The sequence below is a fragment of the Salvelinus namaycush genome, chromosome 18, assembly GCF_016432855.1.
Source record: "Salvelinus namaycush isolate Seneca chromosome 18, SaNama_1.0, whole genome shotgun sequence".
NCBI classification, from domain to species: Eukaryota; Metazoa; Chordata; class Actinopteri; order Salmoniformes; family Salmonidae; genus Salvelinus; species Salvelinus namaycush.
In genome coordinates, this window is record NC_052324.1 from 25,065,416 (window position 1) to 25,087,932 (window position 22,517).

The following is a 22,517-nucleotide window of genomic DNA, read 5'->3' on the forward strand; positions in this document are numbered from 1 at the left end:
AATAATTCACCACAGTATTACTAAGCCAACATGCCTTTTACACTACTTAATGTGATACACTTGCTTTGTACGCCCCAATCTTTCCAGGTTTAGGCTCGCAGACAAAGATAAGCGATTCTGATGGTATACAGATCCCTTGTTGTAATGAATACTCAGGCAGAAAAAGGTGTAGATTCACGCGCAGAGCGAGGCAGGTGTTTATTTCGCCTTCACAGAAGGCAGGAATCGTGGTCACAGGCAGGCAATACACAGGTAGGCAAACAGGCAGGTGAATCAAAACTAGGACCGAAGGCTATAACTGGTTCTCACAAACGAGCTAGGAAAAGGCTTAGTAGAGTCAAAACGAACAATACCTCACAAAGGCACAAACAGAAAGAACTAAATAAGGAGCTGATGAGACCAGGCAAGTAACTAACACAGGTGAAATCAATGAACAAAAATGAAAGACAGGGCTACGTTGAAGAACACAACGAAACAGAACACAAGGTTGACTAAGAAAATAAATACAGAACCTTACAATTAGAATGTTACGCCCGTCGTTGAATGAATGAGACCAAAGCGCAGCGTGGAAAGTGTTCATGATATTTAATACTGAAAACGCAGACAAAACAACAAAATATAAACAAACGTAAAGTTCTGCAGGGCTAGACAGCAACTGTGCAAAAACAAATTCCCACAAACTAGGGTGGAAAACAGGCTACCTAAGTATGATTCCCAATCAGAGACAACGATAGACAGCTGGCTGATTGAGAACCATACCCGGCCAACAAAGAAATAGAAAACTAGAATGCCCACCCAAATCACACCCTGACCTAACCAAACAGAGAAATAAAAATGCTCTCTAAGGTCAGGGCGTGACATAGAATCAATACTTCTTACAGTCTCTCCTGTTAGCACTAAACCCGCTGCTGACTTCTTTTGAACATTATGTGAATTTAACATTTTAATATGTCTGCAATTCTTTTAAGTAATGTCCCTGTCTGTCCTTGACTTTCAAGTCTTTTTAACACAATGACGTAACACACCTTTTGCCACACATGAATCTGTCCATTTATGACACACCACCACCATGACTTCTCTGTCAACCCTAACATCTCCATCCTGGCACTGCAGCTAACTGAAGAAATCTCATGTATATTGGTGCCTGATACTGTACTGACTACTGCCTTTCAATCCCTTTCAGTCCTATATTATGCAGAGCCTTGCATATTCTATCACAACTTGTCCCATCACCCCACACCATTTGGAGGAGGCCCCAGTGTAATTCTCTGATTAATAATGAATGGGATGTGGCCCAGGCTGACTGAAATGGTTTGCGTCCCAAATGGCACCCAAATGGCACCCTATTCCTTATATAGTGCACTACTTTCGACCAGGGCCCATGTGGCTCTAGTCAATAGTATTGCACTATAAATGGAATAGGGTGCAATTTGGGATGCATCCCCTGTCTGAGGATGGCTTATTATCTATCCGCTTCTCTGCAATGCAGTGTTATCTGGGAGGGGAGCTGGCAGGTAAGAGTGGCCAAGCTTGATCCTCCTCCCTCCTCCTCTTCCCCATCTCCCTGGTATCAGAGTGATGGATGAGTGGAGAGAGGTAGTGGGGTGTGTGTGTGTGTTGGTGTGGGTGTGTGTGTCACCAGGTAGGCAGTGATGCAGAGCCCTCTGTTCAGAGAAGAGTGTCTCAATTAGAGGAGGAATAGAGAAGGAAACCCCACTTCTCTGCACCACCAGGCCTCCTAAACATCTTATAAAATAGAATCTAAGACAATAAAATGTCAACTATGTAAACATACACATCTAAATGTTTATTTAAATACAACAGTGAACATGTTTCTACAGTGGGCTGAGTAAACATACCAGCGTGAATAGCATGCTGACAAGCAAATCGGACCACATTTAATATTATCCTGTACTGTACCAAGTGGAATAGGAAGCTTCATCACGGGTTTTGTGGACTCTGAATGAGCTCACTTCATATTTACATTTCAGTCATTTAGCAGACAATCTCCTCCAGAGAGACTTACAGGAGCAATTAGAGTTCAGTATCTTGCTCAAGGGCACATTTACATATTTTTCACCTAGTCAGCTCGGGGATTCGAACTAGCGACTTTTCGGTTTGTAGCCCAACGCTTTTAACCGCTAGACTACCTGCTGCCCATGTTCCTCTGTGCCAAGCATTGGGTCAGGTTCGGAGAAAAATTACATTCTGATTCCCCCAATTTGAGGATGCCGAGCATTCATCCAAGAGCTGACCTCTATTAGAGAGAGAGAAGAGACTGGGAGGTAGAAAGTCCTTGCAGCCAGGCAAGCCCATCAGAACTTAGTCTATGAGGTGGACGGAGACAGAGAGACTAATTGAAAAAGCCCCGCCGGAGAAAAGATTTCCTACCAAAACAAAGTGCCCTCAAAACTCTGAAGGATTGTGGCAAGGAAGAGGAAGTTGACATGACAGGGATCTTTGGCCCAGAGTGTTAGAGGACAGCAGAGGCTACATCAGAAGTAGAGGATGTCCATGGCCCTATTCCAATACATCATAAATGTATCCTTCCTTCCTTGTTTCATTGAGGCAAGTTTACCACCCTGTTGTTTCCACCAATCCAGTAGCAGAAAGAGATAAATCAATGTTTCCAATCCAAGCCACTCTGTCTGAGATTGCTGCTTGATTACACCACAGCACAACTCGCCTCTCTGACACAATACTCCTCAGAGGTTTATGCACACAGAATTAATCAGGGGAGAATTATGATAACACTTGAGGCTCTATTTCTAAGGTGAAAGAGTTCTAGATGTTAACTGAGGCTCTAGTTCTAGGATGAATGAGTTCTACAAGAACACTGGAGGCTCTAGTTCTAGGATGAATGAGTTCTACAAGAACACTGGAGCCTCTAGTTCTAGGATGAATGAGTTCTACAAGAACACTGGAGGCTCTAGTTCTAGGATGAATGAGTTCTACAAGAACACTGGAGGCTCTAGTTCTAGGATGAATGAGTTCTACAAGAACACTGGAGCCTCTAGTTCTAGGATGAATGAGTTCTACAAGAACACTGGAGGCTCTAGTTCTAGGATGAATGAGTTCTACAAGAACACTGGAGGCTCTAGTTCTAAACGTAGTGCCACTGTAAAGAAATATAAAAAATAGTTCAGAAGAAAAATCTTAAAAGCTTTACAATAATGCCATAAGGGAAAAACACTTGCCCCACTGTTGGTTATTTTACTCTAAAAAAGTGATTTTATGATATCATCCTATTGGGGATAATATCGATAACCCAGAACCAAATATTGCCTCCAGCCAGCTTCCTGATTTGGTTCTCCTTTGAGGACGAGCACATTTTGTACAGAAATAGGAAAAAAGGTTCAAACGTATCCCTGAAACGGACCGCAACAGAGGATGACTCCAACACCATCATCATAGATTGCTGATGACATGACGGTGGTAGGACTGATCACCGACAGCAATGAGGCAGCCTATAGGGAGGAGGTCAGAAACGTCAATCTGGTGCCAGGACAACAACCTCTCCCTCAATGTCAGCTAGACAAAGGAGCTGATAGTGGACTGCAGGAAATGGAGGGCCGAGCACGCCCCCATCCACATCAATGGGGCTGTAGTGGAGCAGACTCGGTACTGGTACTCCCTGTATATAGCCATGTTATTACCTCGTACCCCTGCACACTGACTCGGTACTGGTACTCCCTGTATATAGCCATGTTATTACCTCGTACCCCTGCACACTGACTCGGTACTGGTACTCCCTGTATATAGCCATGTTATTACCTCGTACCCCTGCACATTGACTCGGTACTGGTACTCCCTGTATATAGCCATGTTATTACCTCGTACCCCTGCACATTGACTCGGTACTGGTACTCCCTGTATATAGCCATGTTATTACCTCGTACCCCTGCACACTGACTCGGTACTGGTACTCCCTGTATATAGCCATGTTATTACCTCGTACCCCTGCACACTGACTCGGTACTGGTACTCCCTGTATATAGCCATGTTATTACCTCGTACCCCTGCACATTGACTCGGTACTGGTACTCCCTGTATATAGCCATGTTATTACCTCGTACCCCTGCACATTGACTCGGTACTGGTACTCCCTGTATATAGCCATGTTATTACCTCGTACCCCTGCACATTGACTCGGTACTGGTACTCCCTGTATATAGCCATGTTATTACCGCGTACCCCTGCACACTGACTCGGTACTGGTACTCCCTGTATATAGCCATGTTATTACCTCGTACCCCTGCACACTGACTCGGTACTGGCACTCCGTGTATATAGCCATGTTATTACCTCGTACCCCTGCACACTGACTCGGTACTGGTACTCCCTGTATATAGCCATGTTATTACCTCGTACCCCTGCACATTGACTCGGTACTGGTACTCCCTGTATATAGCCATGTTATTACTTCGTACCCATGCACATTGACTCGGTACTGGTACTCCCTGTATATAGCCATGTTATTACCTCGTACCCCTGCACATTGACTCGGTACTGGTACTCCCTGTATATAGCCATGTTATTACCTCGTACCCCTGCACCTTGACTCAGTAGGTCCTACCTGTATATAGCCATGTTATTACCTGGTACCCCTGCACATTGACTCGGTACTGGTACTCCCTGTATATAGCCATGTTATTACCTCGTACCCCTGCACACTGACTCGGTACTGGTACTCCCTGTATATAGCCATGTTATTACCTCGTACCCCTGCACACTGACTCGGTACTGGTACTCCCTGTATATAGCCATGTTATTACCTCGTACCCCTGCACACTGACTCGGTACTGGTACTCCTTGTATATAGCCATGTTATTACCTCGTACCCCTGCACATTGATTCGGTACTGGTACTCCCTGTATTAGCCATGTTATTACCTCGTACCCCTGCACATTGATTCGGTACTGGTACTACCTGTATATAGCCAAGTTATTGTTTACTCGTTATTGTTATTCATTATTCTGTGTATTTATTCCTCGTGTCACAATTGTATTTTTATTTTTAACTCTGCATTGTTGGAAAAGGATCCGTAAGTAAGCATTTCACTGTTAGTCTACACCTGCTGTTTACCAAGCATGTGACAAATACAACTTGATTTGAGTGTGCGTGCGGGTGTGTGTGCGTGCGTGCGTGCGTGCGTGTGCGTGCTTGTCCGACCCCAGCAGGCCGGTTGTGAATTCATCCCAGCGCCACGTTATCTTCTAGAACAGATGGATGATGAGTCTCCCTGATGGAGAAACTTAACAAGGAGGAGTTTTAACACGCTGACAGTTTGAATAAAAGATCCCCACTGGGATTTGTGCATGACAGGGCAACCTAAACCTTGTACTCTTCAATTATGTGACACCTAGTACTGCAGCCCAGGAAGGCTTGTGCAGGGCTCTGCTCTGCTCTCATCCGAATCCATCCAGAAACACAACGGAGGGAGGGAAACAGGACTTTATCTCATGTGAGAATGAGAAATAGAGAGATGTGTCAACGGCAGCCAGGAGATCAAACGCTGCTGGGAGGACATTATCATTTACAGGTCTATGTCCCAAATGCTACACTATCCCTTATATAGTGCACTACTTTTGTCCAGCCCTGGTCAAAAATAGTGCATTATATAAGGAATAGGCAATAGGGTGCCATTTGGGATGCATCCTAGGTCTATTCCTGGTGGTGCAGAGATGCCAAGAGGACTGGTACTGGCACGCTGTCATAACATTACATTAAAGGTGATGAGGGGGGTTCAGTCTAGGGTTGGTTTTCAGAGATGGGTTTTACAGTTCATTACACGACACTAAACATGCTTTGCGCCAATTAACTTCTAATTAAGAAGGACATATTGTTAGCATTGGCGATCAGATAAGAGCTCTGTCTGAGGGAGGAAAAGAACAGATTAATTGTTGAGAATCTTAAGTCTAATCAGAGTTAATCACTGAAACAAACAAGTGAGGTCAAGGGAAATGGAGCCTGAAAGTGAAGCTAAAAGCTATAGGGCATTTTACTGCATGTGCAGAGAGTGTGTGCGTGGTGAAGGTCGTTATGACGACCACGACACAGACAATGGCATATCCTGTCATTGTTTAATTAGCCTCGGGGGAAGGGGGAGGAGTCATCTCAAACAGAGATAAGGGACGTGTGTGTCTCCACCTTTCTCCCTCTCATCTTAAAAACTAAATATTTTCTAGCCTACTGAGAAAGCAATTACTAATCACCATTGAACCCTTTAACAGGAGTTGAGCGATGGGTTCAAGCCAACAACTATTGAATTTCACCCCAGGGCCAGGGCATACAGCAGCAAACTAAAAGGAACTCAGCCCAATGTAATTGGCCACCACTTTCACGCTAAGAAAGGATCTATTTATAGAATGCTGGGTAAGTCACCATTTCCTGAGCTGGGCACTGAAAGGAGAGGAAAGGAAAGGTAGCTCCACTGGCATCAACAGCCATTTTCTGCAAACCACTGGTTACCGGAGCACAAAGCAAGATGACGGCTCGTAGGAAACCATGGTAGTACTGCTTTTCACAGCCCTGACTGTATTTTTAACCACACACTGTAGGCCTATGTGATTCGTTCTTCTAGTCACATGTCATTGCACTGGCAGGTTTCCTTTCAATCCCTCTATAGAATAAAATAAAGTCCTCATCATGAGATTTCCAGACGTAAATCCAGGTAGTCTCACATTCAATGATTTGAGTTGGGAGTTTCCATTCTGTCAGAGTAATTCAGGAGCACGGAGAAATAATGGAATTCCTCATTCAAATAGGAGTTCAAAAAGAAATGGAGGCTTTAATAGAATCCATTTTACATTGTTCTCAGATAGCTGGAGCCAGTGCACAACAGTATATAGGAAATAGTGTGTCATTTGGGACGAAGCTAAAATGACCTCATGCTGCACAGTAGGTTCTAAAAAGCATGTCCTGGTGAAATACAGCCTGAAAATACATGCTGTCTGACTTTATATCAGAGCTCATTAAAACTGACACATCGCTAGTATTGCTTTTTTCAAAAAATATTTGAGATGGTCTCTAAGTATTTAGGTCCTCCATTCAATGGCTAACCAACCATAAACAAATAAGTATGTACAGTGTATTCAGACCCCTTGACTTTTTCCACATTTTGTTACGTTACAGCCTTATTCTAAAATCAATGAAATTATATTTTTTTCCCACATCAATCTACACACAATACCCCATAGAATTTGTTGCATATTTATTAACAATAAAAAACAGAAATACCTTATTTACATAAGTATTCAGACCCTTTGCTATGAGACTCAAAAATTGAGCTCAAGTGCATCCTGTTTCCAGTGATCATCCTTGAGATGTTTCTATAACTTGATTGGAATCCATCTGTAATGAATTCAATTGATTGGACATGATTTGAAAAGGCACCTGTCTATATAAAGGTCCCACACAGTTGCCAGTCCATGTCAGAGCTAAAACCAAGCCATGAGGTCGAAGGAATTGTCCGCAGAGCTTCGAGACAGGAATGTGTCAAGGCACAGATCTGGGTAAGGGTACACAAAAATGTCTGCAGAATTGAAGGTCCCCAAGAACACAGTGGCCTCCATCATTCTTAAATGGAAGAAGTTTGGAACCACCAAGACTTTTCCTGGAGCTGGCTGCCCGGCCAAACTGAGCAATAGGGGGAGAAGGACCTTGGTCAGGGAGGTAACCAATAACACGATGGTCACTGACAGAGCTCTAGAGTTCCTCTGTGGAGATGGGAGAACCTTCCAGAAGGACAACCATCTATGCAGCACTCCACCAATCAGGGCTTTATGGTAAAGTGGCCAGACAGAAGCCACTCCTCAGTAAAAGGCACATAACAGCCTGCTTGGAGTTGATTAAAAGGCACCTAAACGACTCTCGGACCATGAGAAACAAGATTCTCTGGTCTGATGAAACCAAGATTGAACTCTTTCGCCTAAATGCCAAGCGTCACATCTGGAGGAAACCTGGCATCCTCCCTACGGTGAAGCATGGTGGTGGCAGCATCATAGGGATGTTTTTCAGCGGCAGGGACTGCGAGGCTAGCCAAGATTGTGGGAAACCTGAAAAGAGCAAAGTACAGAGAGATCCTTGATGAAAACCTGCTCCAGAGCGCTCAGATCCTCAGGCTGGGGCGAAGATTCACCCTCCAACAGGACAACGACCCTAAGCATACAGCCAAAACAACGCAGGAGTGGCTTCGGGAAAAAGTCAAGGGGTCTGAATACCTTCCAAATGCGCTGCATACATACAGTGCATACGGAAAGTATTCTGACCCCTTGACCTTTTCCACATTTTGTTACAGCCTTATTCTAAAATTGCAAATTTGCAAATTTATAAAAAATACAAAATATTCAGACCCTTTACTCAGTACTTTGTTGACGTCACTTTGGCAAAGATTACAGCCTTGAGTCTGCTTGGTTATGGCCACTGTAAATTTGAAATAATCCCACAAGTAATTATCCTCATTTTCAAAAGTATCGGTAATCTGATTACAATATTTTTGCTGGTAAAGTTACGGATTACGGTTACAGGTTTTTTGTACTGTAGTGTGAAGTTATAATCCATTGTAATCCTGCCAGACATGACGCTTGGCATTCAGGCCAAAGAGAACAATCTTGGTTTCATCAGACCAGAGAATCTTGTTTCTCATTGTCTGAGAGTTCTGTAGGTGCCTTTTGGCAAACTCCAAGTGGGCTGTCATGTGCCTTGTACTGAGGAGTGGCTTCCATCTGGCCACTCTACCATAAAGTGGTTGGTGGAGTGCTTTAGAGATGGTTGTCCTTCTGGAAGGTTCTCCCATCTCCACAGATGAAATCTGGAGCTTATTCAGAGTGACGATTGGGTTCTTGGTCACCTCCCTGACCAAGGCCCTTCTCCCCTAATTTCTCAGTTGGCCGGGTGGCCAGCTCTAGGAAGAGTCTTGGTGGTTCCAAACTTCTTCCATTTAAGAATGATGGAGGCCACTGTGTTTTCACCTCCCTGACCAAGGGAGGTAAAGGGTGGCTACTTTGAAGAATCTACAATATATAATCTACTATATATATAATATATACTTTTTTGATTCCATATGTGTTATTTCATAGTTTTGATGTCTTCACTATTATTCTACAATGTAGAAAATAGTAAAAATAAAGAAAAACCGTGGAATGAGTAGGTGTGTCCAATCGTTTTACTGGAACTGTAGTGTGCAGTTTTGTCACAACACAATGCCACAATTTTGAGGGAGCGTGCAATTGGCATGTTGACTGCAGGAATGTCCACCAGAGCTGTTGCCAGAGAATGTAATGTTCATTTCTCTACCATAAGCAGCCTCCAATGTTGTTTTAGAGAATTTGGCACCCTCCCAACCGCAAACCACGTGTAACCACGCCAACCCAGGACCTCCACATCAGGCTTCTGCTCCTACAGGACCCGGACAGCTGATGAAACTGTGGGTTGGCTCAACCGAAGAATTTCTGCCCAAACTGTCAGAAACCGTCTCAGGGAAGCTCATCTGCGTGCTTGTCGACCTCACCAGGGTCTTGACCTGACTGCAGTTCGGCGTCGTAACCGACTTCAGTGGGCATCTACTCACCTTCGATGGCTACCGGCAAGCTGGAGAAGTGTGCTTTTCATGGATTTATCCCGGTTTCAACTGTACTGGGCAGATGGCAGACATGGCCTTGTGTGGCGAGCGGTTTGCTGATGTCTACGTTCGGAACAGAGTGCCGGTGGGGTTATGGTATGGGCAGGCATAAGATACAGACAACAAACACAATTACATTTTATTGTTGGCAATTTGAATGCAAGGAGATACCGTGATGAGATGCTGTCGTGCCATTCATCCGCTGACATCACCTCATGTTTCAGCATGATAATGCACGACCCCATGTTACAAGGATCTGTACACAATTCCTGGAAGCTGAAAATGTCCAAGTTCTTTTTTTGAAACATTGAGAAATAGTTAAGTCGATTTTTGGGTCAAATTAACCAGTTATCTACCTCTGTTAAGCAGCTAGCTATCTATAGCTACATGTAGCTGGTAGCTTGCTAGCTAGTTGGCTCCCATGCCAATTTCAAGTGTATTTAAACTAACATCTGACCATCTCGGAAATATGAAGTTATTTCAAAATGAAAAGTTAACTGGCTAGCGCATCATGCTTTGTGACATTATGTTAGTGTCAGGTATGCGTAAATGGCTGTAAGAGAGTCAGGTGCAGGAGAGCAGATATTGGGTAGCCAACGGAGCCTTTTATTTAGGCGAACCAAAAGCACACGGCAAAGTGAACACGAAATAACAATACGGGTTAACATAACCCAGCGCAACAGACTAACTTGCACATAACATGAAACAGAATAAACAATACCACACAAAGACATGGGGGAAACAGAGGGTTAAATACACAACACATAATGAGGGAAATGAAAACCAGGTGTGTGGGAAAACAAGACAAGGCAAATGGAAAATGAAAAATGGATCGGTGATGGCTAGAAGACGGGCGACGTCGACAGCCGAGCACCGCCCGAACAAGGAGAGGCAGCGACTTCGGCAGAAGTGACAGTTAGATGTTTTCACTTATTGCATGTTTGTTGCATTCTCCCTGGTGCACTCGTTCGATTCGTAAACTGGCTGCTCATTCTAAACATCATAATCTAATCTGTTCAAAATAGTGGCCGCATGTGTTCATCTGGTTTTTGACATGCAAAAGTGAAATAGGTGTACTTATACTTTTATTCAAATGCACAGATTACTTAATACAATAGGTATACAAAAGTATGTGGACAACCCCTTCAAATTACTGGATTCGGCTATTTCAGCCACATCCGTTGCTGAAAGGTGTATAAAATCGAGCAAACAGCCATGCAATCTCCATAAACAAACACTGGCACTAGAATGGCCTTACTGAATGGCTTAGTGACTTTCAACGTGGCACCGTCATAGGATGACACCTTTCCAACAAGTCAGTTCGTCAAATTTCTGCCCTGCTAGAGCTGCCCCGGTCAACCGTTTATGCTGTTATTGTGCATGTGCAATGCCAAGCGTCAGCTGGTGTGGTGTAAAGCTCGCCGCTATTGAACTCTGGAGCAGTGGAAACACGTTCTCTGGAGTGATAAATCACGCTTCACCATCTGGCAGTCCGACAAACGTATTTGGGTTTGGCGGATGCCAGGAGAACGCTACCTGCCCAAATGCACAGTGCCAACTGTAAAGTTTGGTGGAGGAGGAATAATGGTCTGGGTCTGTTTTTAAAGGTTCGGGCTAGGCCACACGCTACAGCATACAATGACATTCTAGACAATGCTATGCTTCCAACTTTGTGGAAACAGTTTGGGGAAGGCCCTTTCCTGTTTTAGCATGACAATGCCTCCGTGCACAAAGCGAGGTCCATACAGAAATTGAGATCGGTGTGGAAGAACTTGACTGGCCTGCACAGAACCCTGACCTCAATCCCTTCGAACACCATTGGGATGAATTGGAACGCCGACTGTGAGGCAGGCCTAATCGCTCAGCATCAGTGCCCAACCTCACTAACTCTCGTGGCTAAATGGAAGCAAGTCCCAGCAGCAATGTTCCAACATCTAGTGTTATAGCTGCAAACGGAGGACCAACTCCATATTAATGCCCATGATTTTAGAACGAGGTGTTCGAGAAGCAAGTGTCCACATACTTTTGGTCATTTTCTCAAAGAAACTACCAGTAGTTCAATAACTTGGAATAATATTTCTGTCATGCTGCTTTGTTGACAACTCCAACCACCACCTCATCCCATACAGTTTAAGTCAGTGTTATTCTTTCTCCTGGGCCTGTATTCACTAGGATCAGCTGCTGTCTTATTTATTATGATCTAAAAGGCTAAACTGATCCTAGATCATCACTCCTACTCCAAGATGCTGGGCCCTTGTAGTTTCCATCACGTGCCTTAATGTGACAGAAACAGATTGAGGTGGGCATTCAGAGTGAAAACCAGGAGGAAGGCAGAAGGACGGAGGGATGAGGGAGAAGATGTAGAGGAGGTAGAGGATTCTCATGAATGTTTCCTGGATATTATTTTTCTTCCAGGCGCTGTGCTTCTTCTCTGGATAGGGAGAGGCGAAGCAGACAGACAGTGTTGCTAACTGACTGATGAGTCAGTCTGATTCTGTCATGTCTCTCCTTTACTGAACAGACTCAGGGCTTTATGCTTTCAGAATCACTAATCCCAAAACTATTGGGAGCAAAACAAAACACCTATTTGGAGGCCAATGTCTGATTCGTATGAAAAATTGTCTGCAACTGAAAATCAATTCAAGCATTCTGTCTTGTGGTGTGGGAAGGTTGTTGTTCTGTACCTTACCCCAGGAACTCCCTGTTACAGATTTGATTGAGTAGAACCTACAGTCCGGGCCAGCTTGAGGCTGCCAATGCATCTCAGTAATGCCCAAAGTTTTATAGGTACAATTTACAGCTACTGTCAGGGCTTTGGGACTTAGCCTGGACAGCGCAACAATCAAAACCTTGTTTCCCAATAGAATCATTCACTGTTTCATGCCAACTACAATATAAACTGAGTGTATAAAACATTAGGAGCACATTCCTAATATTAAGTTGCACCCCCTTTAGACCTCAAAACAGCCTCAATTCATCAGGGCATGGACTCTACAAGGTGTCGAAAGCGTTCCACAGGGATGCTGGCCCATGTTGACTCCAATGCTTCCCACAGTTGTGTCGAGTTGGCTGGATGTCCTTTTGGTGGTGGACCATTCTTGATACACATGGGAAACTTGTGTGGAAAACCCAGCAGCGTTGCAGTTCCTGACACAAACCAGTGCGCCTGGCTCCTACTACCATACCCCGTTCAAATGCAGTTAAATATTTTGTCTTTCCCATTCACCCACTGAATGGCACACATACACAATCCATGTCTCAACTGTCTCAAAGCTTAAAAACCTGTCTCCCCTTCATCTACACTGATTGAAGTGGATTTAACAAGTGACATCAATAAGGGATCATAGCTTTCACCTGGATATATCTGGTCAGGCTGTCATGGAAAGAGCAGGTTGTTCTAATGTTTTGTACACTCAGTGTATGATTTCATTCAAATAGTCTATAATGCTATTTGGCATTCCAAAAGCTATTCTGGAGATACAACGACACTATAGACCTACATTGAAGAAGAAATACTGTATCACCACAGTAATGAAGCGGCAAACACCCCCAGGGCCTTTGTACCAGAACGTTGGTGGTATCCCATGCTGTTGTCCTCTGATTGGCCTTTCACAGTTTGATGGAAAGCAGGAGATTGCGCAACAGGCAGTACATGACAAGTACATCACAGCTGATAAACCACAGACCACGAAAAGAAGGAGAAGAGGAGACCATCAGAGTAGACGGAGGGAGAGAGAGAGAAGGGAGAGAGGGAGGCCATCTCCATTTGGCAGACGTGTGTGATTTCTAAACACCACTCTCCCTCCCTGTGACATTGACAGAACAAACCTGGAACTTCAGTTGCAACACAACAACAACAAACTCCCATCTGAGAGTTTTAACACGGGCTGACAAAGACATGGTGCCACTGATGAACAACGTCAAAAACAGCAAGAATGTACCAGGGTACACAGCTGAAAAGATGAAATACAATGTTACAGCAAAGACTGTGATCTTCTGTGAGTCTATAAAACACTGAGCACATTTCTCCTTCTTATCTTTCATGATAATTACTTCTTAAGCTATTCAAAGATGGGAGAAATTCTCAGAACTATCTTGGAGATTTAACAGCGATCCCTTGGCTCGGGCGTGTGGGGTGGAGCAGGCAGCCTGCTCAGGAACACCAATTAATAACTTAGCCTTGTCAGTGGAGTCCCATGACAGAGACGAGAGACTTATCTGAGGCCACAGGGACAGCATGGGGAATACCAAACACATGCTCACTTACGCACTCGCACACACATTTAAACGCATGCACACACAGAGGACACACACGCAGGGGATACACACACACACACAGCGGACACACACACAGAAGACACACACACACACACTCACAGAGGACACACAGAAGACACACACACACACTCACAGAGGACACACAGCAGACTCACACACACACAGCCAGACTACATCATAGACATCCTATAACAGGATCTCTATGGACGGCATGCATTCATCGGCTCAAAACACAACGTCATTTCTTGTGAGTGACGGTACCATCTAATTACCAATGCTAATTATACACACACCACTGCAGATCATGCGGATGCTACAATAACAAGCCAACTGCCTAACAACTAAAGCTAAACCCATCCTTTCACATTCTTCTGTGAATTCTCTAAGTTTGACATTTAGTTGCTCGGAACCAAATGTAGTACACATTCAACTGTAATACAGGGATCACTTCAGATGCACAAAGTGCTCAGCGTTAGAATAAACTTTCCAGTCAATCGATTCCATTATGTAAAGAATATCTTAAAAACACTTCAACCACACACTTCACAGGCTAATCCAATTATGTGGTTCGCACCCAGAAGATATCCCTTCAAACTGATGGCTTTTGACTGTGGCACACTGCTCATATAGTTCAACATCCCACCATCTCCTCCCCAGCCTGACCTGCCGTTCCTCTACAGCTCTGTTTAGTTGGGGATATAAAGCACATTGCAAATGGCTGCCTTAGTCTGGTCACATTGTCCAGCCAGGGTAGTACATATCTATTGGCTCTGCAAAAGCCTCTGTGTCCTGTGAGGTCAGACCTCTGTGTCCTGTGAGGTCAAACCTCTGTGTCCTGTGAGGTCAGACCGTGACAGGATAAAGTGGTGCTGTCCTCCTCAAGGAGAGGCCACCACGGATACACACACCTGCACATACATTTTCTCTCTCTCTCTGGTTCACACACACACACACACACACACACACACACACACACACACACACACACACACACACACACACACACACACACACACACACACACACACACACACACACACACACACACACACACAACCAAAAAGCATAGTGATCAAGAGGACTGATATGGGCCCCACTCTCCATCCTTCCCTCCACTGGAGACTCACTTGTTATGGTGTCTGAGTAACTACGTTAAGGCAGCTGGAGATGGAGGAAGAGAGGAAAGAGAGCCAGAGCAGGAAACAAATGTGATTCACCCAGCCAGACCCAGCACACCATCCATCAACTGAAATCATCACCCACGCTTGTTTGGAACAATCTGTCTCAATGACATTGAGGAATGCAGGTGCACCAGCAAGAGGAGCTGATCTCACCTGTGAAAACACTCCGATAGGTGTGTCTAAAACCCAAAACAGAGCTCAGATAACAAGAGCAATGAAGGATGATGCAGGGGTGACTAAAGATTTGGTAAGAGGATTCACTGATTCGCCATGCTTGATGCTATGCCCTGACTAATGCAGTTTATAGTCTGTTCACTGGAGGAGAGATTCATATCCACATTAGGGGATTTTCAGAGAGCTATTCCCTGCCATGTTTCCCCAATATGCACCCACCCACGCACACACACACACACACACACACACACACACACACACACACACACACACACACACACACACACACACACACACACACAGACACAGACACACACACACACACACACACACACACACACACACACACACACACCTCTGACTGCCCAGTATTGATCAGAAAGGGGGAGGGTCTTCTGCTGCAGTGCACGTCGCTGCAAAAACAATCCTTTTGAAGAATAGTGAGAGATAGAGAGAGAGAGAAATGGGCCTGCTGTAGAGAAAACCCTATCCTTTGAAAGACAATCTTATCAACCAGAGAACAATCCCTTCGTTACAAGAGGGACCTCAAAAATGTTAGATGATTTTAAGGCTAAATTGACAACTTGCTTCATTCATATGATATTCAATAATAAAAACACATGTGAAACCAAAAAGGCACGGACGGTAATGTCTGGAATGGCATTGTTTTGTAAGGTAAATGAGCCAAATGATTCCTGGCATAAAGTCAATAGCATCAGATCAAACCCAGTCTAGACGGTAATGGGAGCAGAATAGCATTTGGGGAATGGAAATTATGAAGCATCCAGGGACATAAAGACAAACTAGGGACAAGACATAGTGATCTAATTTCTAAATGATGTACAGCTCATATACCAGCTGGTGCATTCTCCTGCTCCAATATCCACAGCCATATCACCACTGGTGAAAGGTGCTTCAGCTGGTTAAGACCCAGCAGACAAAAACCCAAATAGCACTGTATCATAGCTGTGAAGGGGATTGTGTTTAGACACATGATCGTTTTTAGATCACAGAGGGTTGTTTACATTCACAACAGAAAAAGTCTACCCTTTACTTCCTGCCACAATACAACATCTAACTGAAATTAAGGTGAAATTGTAAGAACTTTACACATCCTAAAAACAAACATGTCACCCAGCCTGAATATTGGGACATAATGGTGAACTCTAGAATTTGGGACAGCGACAACTACTGCTGTAGGGTTACATTTCCGTCTGCTGTGGGAGGATTAGCCATTTGTGGCTTCCAGTCAAGTGAGGTGGAGGGCTACATCACATCATTTACAACTCCCATCCCATCCCAGTCACGTTGATTACAATTTTGTCTCCGGTGTGTTCAGAGGGGCGTCTTTATCCTTGGTGCATCCTTAGTGGCACCAAGGATACGGCAGTATGAATATTACTGCTCAGATTTTTAATATGGGCCTAATTTCTCTCAGCGAGCTCCTGGGGTGTCCTCCCACTGTGCTTCTCCCTGGGGCTCTCCTCTTGTTCCCTCCTTGTCCTCATAACACACGCCAACCTCCTCTTCTTGCCACCAGCTCTCCAAACAAGGCAAGTCTCGAGGACTCTTTCTTTTGTCAACTGCAGCACCTGCATTACAGTGCCTTAACTGATCTGGATAGTCCTACATACGCAGTTCGTCAGAACTGGCCGTATATAATATACCTACCTACTCTAGTCTGTGGCCAGAAATCAACATTTCATACACCCATACTGTGTAAAATGTGTGTTCCACTGCCATGTACACACTTGCATGAGTATCCTACATTCAGCTTATCCATATCACAACCATTCCTGCTGCCATGACCTTATCAAAGTTTGCCATCATTTGATCTTATACTAGTACAAGTCTAGAACCGACTGTTACCTATGGTATTCATTTCACAGAAAGCGGCTTTCATCTTGGCATCGTACAATTTGTTTTAATGGTTCTGCATGTCTGATGAAATAGACCTTCTCTCCCCCTCCCAGTGAGTCTGGGGCCTCAGAGATACGTAGCTAGCTAGGCCCCATAGGTAGACAAGTCAAACAGCATCACTGAACTTAGAAGTACTATAGCCAGTCCAACACACTGCAATCACTTTAAAATAGTCTAAGACAATACCAGTGGACTTGTTTGGCATCACTAACTAGACTACAGCCACTGGGGAAAACACAGGTAATCATCAGGGCTGGAAATGACCAGGGACCTCATAATACGATATCATCACGATACTTAGGTGCCTATACAATATGTATTGTGATTCTCACGATTCTATGTATTGCGATTCGATGTTACAAAGATATTTCTCACTATATGTCTGCTGTAGAGAAGAAAGAGAGCCATGAGAATACAAGTTTTCATCAGTCATGGAAATCAAAGTGCTGCAAACACGTTGGCTCACAAGCTATAGGAGGAAAAATACCTGCATTGGTGCAGCTACAGCCGACTAGCGCTAGCTAACGCTAACTACAGATATAATTACAAATATTTATATAATATCGTCCAAAAATAATATAGCGATATGCAACTGTATCAATTTCCCCCCCATCACTAGTAGTTATAATTCTAAAGTACAGCAGACAACGTATCTAGAGTAAGCACAGACAAATTAATGCTTGGGAACAACCTTGAGCTTCAAATAGATATTTGTTTCATGCCTGTTTAGTAGTTAGAGAACACAATAGCCCTAGTTTGCATTTGAAACTAACACCAAGGCCACTTTGTACTGTACAGCACAAGCCCACATGATTCATTTGTTACACTATGGAAGACATCATTTTTTATTTTACTCTTATTTTACCAGGTAAATTGGCTGAGAACACATTCTCATTTACAGCAATGACCTGGGGAACAGTTACAGGGGAGACGAGGGGGGTTGAATGAGCCAATTGGATGATGATGGTATGAAGGCCAGATTGGGAATTTAGCCAGGACACCGGGGTTAACACCCCTACTCTTAGTATAAGTGACCACAGAGAGTTTAACTTCCCATCCAAAAGACGGCACCCTGCACAGGGCAATGTCCCCAATCACTGCACTGGGGCATTACAATCTTCTTTTTTTTAAACCAGAGGAAAAAGTACCTCCTACTGGCCCTCCAACACCACTTTCAGCAGCATCTGGTCTCCCATCCAGGACCAACCCTGCTTAGCTTCAGTGGCAAGCCAGCAGTGGGATGCAGGGTGGTATGCTGCTGGCAAAATTGATTTGTTACATTATGGAACACATTATTAATTTGTTACACTACGGAACACGTGATTAGTTTGTTACACTATGGAACACATGATTCATTTGCTACACTATGGAACACATGATTCATTTGTTATGCTATGGAACACTTTAATTAATTTGTTACACTATGGAACACATGATTCATTCGTTACGCTATGGAACACATGATTAATTTGTTACACCATGGACACATGATTCATTTGTTACACATGGAACACATGATTCATTTGTTATACTATGGAACACATGATTCATTTGTTGCACTATGGAACACGTCATTCATTTGTTACACATCATTCATTTATTACACTATGGAACACATGATTCATTTGTTACACATTATTAATTTGTTACACTATGGAACACATCATTAACTTGTTGCACTATGGAACACATGATTCATTTGTTACACATTATTCATTTGTTACACTATGGAACACATCATTCATGTGTTACACATCATTAATTTGTTACACTATGGAACACATGATTCATTTGTTACAATAATTCATTTCTTACGCCATGGAACACATGATTGATTTGTTACGTAATGGAACACATGATTCATTTGTTACGCGATGGAACACATTATTCATTTGTTACACTATGGAACACATTATTCATTTGTTACACTATGGAACACATCATTAATTTGTTACACTATGGAACACATAATTAATTTGTTACATTATGGAACACATGATTCATTTGTTACACATAATTCATTTGTTACGCTATGGAATACATGATTCATTTGTTACACTATGGAACACATGATTCATTTATTACGCTATGGAACACATGATTCATTTATTACACTATGGAACACATGATTCATTTGTTGCACATAATTCATTTGTTACGCTATGGAAAACATGATTCATTTGTTACGTTATGGAACACATGATTCATTTGTTACACATAATTCATTTGTTACGTTATGGAACACATGATTCATTTGTTACACATAATTCATTTTTTACACTATGGAACACATCATTAATTTGTTACATAATGGAAGACATGATTCATTTGTTACACTATTGAAACATCATTCATTTGTTACACATCATTCATTTGTCACATAATGGAACACATGATTCATTTGTTATGCGATGGAACACATGAATCATTTGTTACACTATGGAACAAATCATTCATTTGTTACACTATGGAACACATCATTAATTTGTTACATAATGGAACACATCATTCATTTGTTACACTATGGAACACATCATTAATTTGTCACATAATGGAACACATCATTATTTGTTACACTATGGAACACATCATTAATTTGTTACACTATTAAACACATCATTAATTTGTTACACTATTGAACACATCATTCATTTGTTACACTATGGAACACATTCATTTTGTTACATAATGGAACACATCATTAATTTGTTACACTATGGAACACATCATTCATTTGTCACATAATGGAACACATCATTCCTTTGTTACACTATGGAACACATCATTCATTTGTCACATAATGGAACACATCATAAATGTTTTACACTATGGAACACATCATTCATTTGTTACACTATGGAACACATCATTCATTTGTCACATAATGGAACACATCATTCATTTGTTACACTATGGAACACATCATTCATTTGTTACACTATGGACAGAGAGAGAGATAAGGCTATACTATAGAAGTGTATATTGGTACAACAAGGTCACTCCACACCATATAGCTGCTATTCAGTCAATGACTGCATGAGGTGTATCAGAAAGACACTATTGGCTCCAGCATATACAGAGAGGTGTATCCGAGAGACACTATTGGCTCCAGCATATACAGAGAGGTGTATCAGAGAGACACCATTGGCTCCAGCATATACAGAGAGGTGTATCTGAGAGAGACACTATTGGCTCCAGCATATACAGAGAGGTGTATCTGAGAGAGACACTATTGGCTCCAGCATATACAGAGAGGTGTATCTGAGAGAGACACTATTGGCTCCAGCATATACAGAGAGGTGTATCTGAGAGAGACACTATTGGCTCCAGCATATACAGAGAGGTGTATCTGAGGGACACCATTGGCTCCAGCATATACAGAGAGGTGTATCAGAGAGACACTATTGGCTCCAGCATATACAGAGAGGTGTATCAGAGGGACACCATTGGCTCCAGCATATACAGAGAGGTGTATCAGAGAGACACTATTGGCTCCAGCATATACAGAGAGGTGTATCAGAGAGACACTATTGGCTCCAGCATATACAGAGAGGTGTATCAGAGGGACACCATTGGCTCCAGCATATACAGAGAGGTGTATCAGAGAGACACTATTGGCTCCAGCATATACAGAGAGGTGTATCAGAGGGACACCATTGGCTCCAGCATATACAGAGAGGTGTATCAGAGAGAGACACTATTGGCTCCAGCATATACAGAGAGGTGTATCTGAGAGAGACACTATTGGCTCCAGCATATACAGAGAGGTGTATCAGAGGGACACCATTGGCTCCAGCATATACAGAGAGGTGTATCTGAGAGGGACACCATTGGCTCCAGCATATACAGAGAGGTGTATCAGAGAGAGACACTATTGGCTCCAGCATATACAGAGAGGTGTATCTGAGAGAGACACCATTGGCTCCAGCATATACAGAGAGGTGTATCTGAGAGAGACACTATTGGCTCCAGCATATACAGAGAGGTGTATCAGAGAGAGACACTATTGGCTCCAGCATATACAGAGAGGTGTATCTGAGAGAGACACTATTGGCTCCAGCATATACAGAGAGGTGTATCTGAGAGAGACACTATTGGCTCCAGCATATACAGAGAGGTGTATCAGAGGGACACCATTGGCTCCAGCATATACAGAGAGGTGTATCTGAGAGAGACACTATTGGCTCCAGCATATACAGAGAGGTGTATCTGAGAGAGACACTATTGGCTCCAGCATATACAGAGAGGTGTATCAGAGAGAGACACTATTGGCTCCAGCATATACAGAGAGGTGTATCTGAGAGAGACACCATTGGCTCCAGCATATACAGAGAGATGTATCAGAGAGACACCATTGGCTCCAGCATATACAGAGAGGTGTATCTGAGAGAGACACTATTGGCTCCAGCTTATACAGAGAGGTGTATCTGAGAGAGACACCATTGGCTCCAGCATATACAGAGAGGTGTATCTGAGAGAGACACTATTGGCTCCAGCATATACAGAGAGGTGTATCTGAGAGAGACACTATTGGCTCCAGCATATACAGAGAGGTGTATCTGAGAGAGACACTATTGGCTCCAGCATATACAGAGAGGTGTATCTGAGAGAGACACTATTGGCTCCAGCATATACAGAGAGGTGTATCTGAGAGAGACACCATTGGCTCCAGCATATACAGAGAGGTGTATCAGAGAGAGACACTATTGGCTCCAGCATATACAGAGAGGTGTATCTGAGAGAGACACTATTGGCTCCAGCATATACAGAGAGGTGTATCAGAGGGACACTATTGGCTCCAGCATATACAGAGAGGTGTATCTGAGAGAGACACTATTGGCTCCAGCATATACAGAGAGGTGTATCTGAGAGAGACACTATTGGCTCCAGCATATACAGAGAGGTGTATCTGAGAGAGACACTATTGGCTCCAGCATATACAGAGAGGTGTATCTGAGAGACACTATTGGCTCCAGCATATACAGAGAGGTGTATCTGAGAGGGACACCATTGGCTCCAGCATATACAGAGAGGTGTATCAGAGAGACACTATTGGCTCCAGCATATACAGAGAGGTGTATCAGAGAGACACTATTGGCTCCAGCATATACAGAGAGGTGTATCTGAGAGAGACACCATTGGCTCCAGCATATACAGAGAGGTGTATCTGAGAGAGACACTATTGGCTCCAGCATATACAGAGAGGTGTATCTGAGAGAGACACTATTGGCTCCAGCATATACAGAGAGGTGTATCTGAGAGAGACACTATTGGCTCCAGCATATACAGAGAGGTGTATCTGAGAGAGACACTATTGGCTCCAGCATATACAGAGAGGTGTA